Raw genomic sequence first — 6,771 nt, 5'->3', positions numbered from 1 at the left:
CGCGGTAAACGGAAGCAAGTGGATTTCGCTTGGCAGCTGGTGAAGCTGCAGCGGCTCAGACGGTGATGTTTGAAAATCCAAAAGCGGCGCATCCCTTGCGCGCTTATCAGCGCAAGTGAAAAATTAATGGCATTTAATGGAGTACGCTGATGTGACACAAAATCTGCAGGTGATGTGGAGCCCTCTAGAAATGTTTGTAATGCAGCGAAGCAATTAAAGAGCCAACTGAGCAGCTAGAAAGGAAGCGATCGTGAAATGACATAATTTTTAATAGAAGCCTATTTCTGACGTTGTTTCGGGTTCTTGTCATCAGAAAGAAAATACCATGCTAGGAAAAGGTATAATGAATGATAAAAAGGTGAAGCTCGGCGGTGTTACCTATCTACTGAAAACAGGCTACTCATTTGTCTTAATTTAAGAAGAGCGGCATGGAAAATAAAGGGAGTCGCCTAGACTCTTAAGGGTACAAATACTGCAAATTTAAGTTACTGTTTCATAACAACAAAAACAATAAAGTGGGGAAATATAATAGGAAAAGAGATCTAATTTAGAACAGATGGCAGGAAGCTTTTTTCCCCCTTGCATGGAACCACAACTGCGCAGAATGATCAGTGGGGAATTTTGCTAGGGTGAAAACACCAGAGTTATTCTAGCACTCAGCACATGAAAGCTTTGGTGAAGGAAAGAGAAAATGGCAATGAAATCTGTTCATTAAATTGCCCGGAACTTCTAATTACGCATTAGTTCCTATTGCCAAACTTAACTGCAACGTGACAAAGCTTTTGCCTCATCATCCTCAACAAATTTCTTATAAAAATACAAAACATAGCCTAGTAAAACATAGGAGATTGTTCAAACATGAATTCTCTTGCTGCACGATGTTCCATTCCCTTCCTGTAAGTATTGAAATCCGCCAAAACTATGCAGAACGATGCCGACTTCAAATAGTCTTTGCAAAGACGTTTGGTGGTCTTTTCTTTCAGAGTCACCGGAATTACAGAGAATCTATTATGACTTGGCTACTTTGAAAATGGGGAGGTCCTTTTACCAGAAAAGCACGTGCACCTAGTGCTACAGCGGTGAGCAGCTCCACTGATGCCCAGTTCCACAGCGGTGCTTCTGGTTTGCCTTTGCACAGCTCGAACACTCGAGGGAGGATAACTTAAGCGAGCAGAAGACGAGGCGTGGAGTCTCTCAGTCATTCTCCCCCGCGTCTCCGTCACTGAGACACGTAGCCTTTCTATAATGTTGGATCTCTGCTCTAGGGTGCCCCTGAAGCAGCGATGGTTGTTTTCTAAAGCTGTATTTAGAAGGTTTTGACTTTCACTTCTTGGTGTTTCAAATTTTTGCTATTTGAACCACATCACCGTCTCATATATCACTCTACCTGTAAGTTTCTGCGTAGCATACAATTATAATCAGGTGAGACTGTCAAGTTCCTTGCTTCCTTGAAACGGGAGGGAACAAAGTCGGGAGTTCAGCTTCTCTTTTGGTTTAACTTTCAAGATCGACTTTCCAAGACACGTTTCAAAGCTCAAATGCTTTCCTGAAGAGTGTGAGGCAATAGCATCCTCTCTTGCCTTTCTCACAGCTTCTCCTGCAGAAATGGCAGCAGGCTCCTCCTCTTTGGTAGAAGAGGAACGGCCCAGTTTCCCTAAGCTGGTCCAACAGCAGCACACCTGCGCTCAGCGCACTTTGCTCCTTTTGTTTGTCAGTTTGTTTTGGCACTGCTCACTCCCACCATCTCCGGAGGGATGCACGGAGGAGCGTGCGTAACGCAGCTCCAGGTATGACATTTCCAGCCCGCTATGGGCTCGGGCAGCCGTGACTTGCCAGTCTCACTCAAGTTTGGATTTCAAGATGATTTTCACAACCCCAAAGACTAGACTCTGAGCTCATCACCCTACCCCCAGAGCTAGGGCCATAAGTTCAGGCCTAGAGTGCATACACCGTCGTCTGGTCTTTCATATAGAGTGCAGGGGAGGGAAATGGAACTGATTTCATCAGCTCACTCTAACAGTGTATCTCAGCTGATTCAGAGATGCCAGAAGTTTTAGTCATAATTGAAGAAAGCTGATGCTTAAACTCTCTTAACCTGTGGCGTGATACTGGAGCCCACTTCTGATCTTTAAGATGTGATTGCTTGAAAGAAATAGCCCAGGTCTTCTCGGGTAAATTATTTCTTTCTTTATATAAGAAAAAAAGGAATTATTGCCATTGAGGGGTCTGAGGCCTTGTGCATTAGTAAGACATAAACAATAATAGTAATTAGTTTTCATTTATGTGCCTTTATTTCTTAAGTCCCCTGTTGTAATTTTACAGATGGGGAAATGAAGCGTGCAGAGGTAAATGGAGTTGTGCAAAGGCACAAGCCAGGACGGAGACAAAGCAAAAAGCAAAACCTGGACAGTCAGTTGCCTCGGCAGCTGGGCTCTCCCACTGTCCTCTCCTCGAACCCCTCGTCCTGCCCCAGCTGAGGAACTGCTGCCTGATGGCTTTTGGAAATGGGTGGTTCGGATAGCACGGTAGCAAGAAGGGAGAGAAATGGAGAGGGAAATAGGAGGAGGGAAAGAAAATGCAGTCCAAGGAGAGGTGAGAGAGACAGTAAATGAAACACAATGCCCAGTAACATAGGTAAATGGTTTAGGGGTCATTAGGAGTGAAACAAACAGGTTAACCAGAAAGATGAGGTAATAAGAACAGATGGAATTTAAAAGGTTCTGTTCACAGAAAGATGCTAGGAAAAGTAAATAAATAACAAGCTGATGCTTTTGAGGAGCTATCCTTTGTCAACACGAACAGAAAGTATTAGTCTGCCAGAACAGCAATGCCTGCTGAACAAGCCTAAATGATTATCTAGTATAAATGATTATTTTCTTTACAATGATACAGTTGCATTTGTGTAGTACTCCATGTGGTAGGTAAAGAGACTCCTCCTTAGGAGTAAAGTTTGACAATCCAGTCAAGAATCAAATTTAGAAATGAAGGGCTCAGAAGGAAGCCATGGGAAAAGAACTTACAAAATAATAATGATAATTGCTGTTATTTTATTAATTATAAGGTAGAGGGGAGAAAATATTAACAATTGGGGTTTATAAACCAGCCCCATGGCCTTGATCCGTCATTAAAATCCATCTCTCTGTAATAAATGTTACGCTTTTCAAGATCTTTGCCCAGGATAAGATGAGCTTGAGCTTCCCCCCCCCTCATTTTTCTTTAAGTGAACACAATCAAATAAGATTGTCCTTCTGAAAGAATCAGAGCCCATGCAAAATGTAGTTCTTGTGTATCCATGATAAACCCAGTTTAAAGCTGCTTCATTATTACCTAATTAATGTACTTAAATTAAGATGCCTCTGAATGCTTCTTCATCTCCTTATTTAATAATCTGCTATGCTTGCATGTCTGAACCTTGTCGGGTCCTGACTTCTCCCATTCCTAATCAGCTCTTACGTGGGCAGTAGGAATTATACTCTCAACAGCCCCTCTGCTTAACGAGATCACAGTTCGGTCTGTGGGTTTGTCTGAAAGGCAGTCGTTCCTTTCGTTAATATGTGACCTCCTCTACTTTTAATTTTGGATTTCCACAAGCAAGAAAGAATCACCTATTGTCTTACAAGCCAGGCAAAGTGAACAGGCTGAGTCAGTCCAGGAATATTCAAGCCTCCCCATCTGTGGTATTGCAGAATTCCAGGGCAATTCCACCAGTTGGTGGAGCTTCTGTCTGGGAAAACAGAGCTATTGTGAACAAAGCATACTGTGCATATTTCTAACATTCATAAAAGACTGGGTTTGAATCATTTGAATCTTTCTCAAAATTTCTTCCTTTGGGGCAAAAATTTCCAATGCATGGCCTCGATCCAATGATAGTCATTTGGAAAATCTGAGCATAAACCACTCGACCATTTCTTTAACTAGTTGGGAAAAGAAAGTATAAACTCTTGACTGTAAAAGTATGACGGCAGACTAGATTAGACTGGGACTTAATTTAGTCAAGACTAGGACTCAGTGTTGTCAGGGTCAGCACACCTGCCAAACACACCACCAAAGGCTAAGCTAGGGCTTCCCCTCTTCCCCATCATAACCTCTGTATGACAAGGCCACCTTTCTTCCCCACTGGGAGAAGCAAAGGAGGCGGGATGAGTTCCTCTTTCAGTTTGGAAACAGCGGTGATAAATTGGGTGTCCTGAGCACCTACTGTAGCATGCTACCTCACATACAGAAACCTGCTGGCCTAACCATGTAAAGCAGCCGAGGCAGAGCTGCTGTTCCAGAGTCAGCTAGGTGTCATTTTGACCAGGATCACATCCTGGTTTTCAAGACTTTAGTCACCTTGATCAGCACCAGAACCTGTTACATTTATTTTCTGAACAGCAGGATACCTCTGAAGGGTAGGACTCTGACTCAGACCCAAATCCAACAAGGTTTTGGGTGACCAAATTAAAAACTGCAGTGTTTTCTTTAGTGCCCCATCCCCAGAAAGAAATCCAGAAATCCAAATTAATCAGGTAACTCTGCATGCTTGCAGGGAGAGAAAAGGATACAAAACAGACCACCTGCAACAAGTTGATAGGGCCACATCCCAAATCCCACCCCTCTGGAGCAAGGATACATAGCTTAGGACTGCGGGAAGTTTCAGGGTATCAGAACCCTATCTTGAAGATGCTCATCTATGAGCTTTTTCAAAGACACAGCTGGAAGAAGATGAGTGCTACCTCCTGTTGACTCTGTAGCTTTGGCAGTTACAGTGCTCCCTAGAAAACAGAAGATCTGGGATTCAGCTCCTTTCTCTGCTTAAAAAGACTCAAATCCACACCAGCCGTTACCCGAGAGAATGGCCTCATCACCAGGGTATTGGCTATCTAGGAAGGTATGGAGGGGAAAGGGAGCTTTTACTATACAAACCATGCTCGATAGGAAGGGATTAATCAGGCAAGAAAGAAAGTTCGCGTAAGGCCATGGCAGTATTTTTATACTATAGGTGTTTAACATAAAATACGTGAGCCGTCCTTGGAGCAGGAATGGATAGGCAGATCTCCTCCGCTCCAGCAGACAGCCTGAAGCACTAGACTGCAGTGCCTGCACACAAGCCTGAAAGCGGTTTCACCACTTCAAACGGGTGGGTGAGATGCCACCCAGAATGATGCAGGGATTACAGCAATCTCCTGGGAGGTGGGGAATGCAGGTTGACTCTCCCCATCCCCACCCTCACCCCCCCTGCCCCAGACAAACTATGTGAATATGGATGTCCTATTTTCTGTGCAAGTGCTGACGCTACCGAGCTATCGTGTAATTTGGGTGCACCAACTGACGCCTCTTTTGGGGGTTTCCTAGAAGGTGGCATTTAGGCAGAGAAAGAGTTGGTGTCTACATCCTGGAGGGGGATAGGGAAATTTGTAGGTAATACAGGGGGATACTCTTTGAGTAGGAGGTTGGACTAGGTGACCTTCCAAAGAGCACCTCTATAGCACTACTGAATTTAGGTGCCTCCAGATAGACAGCAGCTGGTCAGGATTTCGGGATCCTGGGTTTTGACTTGGCTATTTAAATTCTGCAGCAAAAGCCTAAAACCAGTGACATTTTCATTGCCTTGGTCCCAGAAATTTGCAGCCTAAAGACTGGCCTGGACTGCACAAGCTCTGGTCTTGGAGAAGTCAACAGCAAATTCTGATAAGTTCTCACCAAGTTATTTGGCCATAAATGCAAATGCAAGGGTGGGCACTGGAAGTGAGCCCCCCCAGCCTCTCCACACTGTTTGCTCCCAGTGCCCCTGCATAACCTCCAGTCTCCCCAACTCTGGCATCACCCGGCAAAGGTCCCTCGACAACCTTCCACACCTCCCGGAGCATTATTTCTCCAAAGGCCTCACTCACATTCCCACAGGCTTCCTCCCCTCGTTGCACAGCCTTCACTGCCTGGTTCGATTATCCTGAGTTATCCAGTAAGCCCTGGGAACGCCATCCTTCTGGCCCTCGCTCCTGCACCGCGGCCTCCAGCGAATCAAGCCGACGTGTAAACACCAGTTAGGCAATTTGCCTCATGTTGTTCCTGTCCCCTTATCTCTCCCTCCGCCCCGGTGTTTATCCTTAGATTGGGAGCTCCTTGCACGAAGGACTTCCTTTTTGCCGCTTGGGAAGCACGCAGCGTATAGTGAGTGACCTCTCATTTCATAAATAACCGCAAAATAGCAGGCCGTGCTCTCCCTGGAGGAAACTGCTGCCTTCGGTCAGGCGGTGAGCAAGCGCCTGGCTCCCTGTGCAGCACCCGCGTCTCCCCAAAGTGCGTAGCGCGCTCAACGCCACTTTAACCATTTTCTCCAAATATCCCATTTCCTGTGTAGCGGTTCTTTAAATAGCATCTCGAAAATTATGTTAAAGACTTTCAAAACACTCTTGCCACCCATTTTGGGTTTGGGGTGGGTTTGGGTTTTTTTTATCCTTCTGGCATGACGATATTTTCACGTCGTGGGAGACAGGAACAGCTCGAGGAAGCTGCGAAGTTGCACGGAGTACACGGGGGAGGGAAAGGGGGGGGGAATACGGTTTCTAGGACCGTCCACCGGGTACCGACATTTTCTGCTCGCACACACTCTCCCTGCGGAGCTGCGAGTTTCGGGATGACGGTGGGACTTTATACCCTGGGGTGTAGCCCGCCGGAGGGGGGGAGGGGGCCGGCCCCGGGCGGCGGCCGCGCTCCGCGGAGTCCCTTTCCCAGCAGAGAGGCCGAGATGCAAAGGAGAAATGACAGCATGGAAAGCGGAGTATTTTTATC

This window comes from Aptenodytes forsteri, unplaced genomic scaffold (genome assembly GCF_000699145.1).
Source record: "Aptenodytes forsteri isolate BGI_AS27 unplaced genomic scaffold, ASM69914v1 Scaffold97, whole genome shotgun sequence".
Classification (NCBI taxonomy): Eukaryota; Metazoa; Chordata; class Aves; order Sphenisciformes; family Spheniscidae; genus Aptenodytes; species Aptenodytes forsteri.
This window is presented reverse-complemented; position numbering follows the sequence as displayed.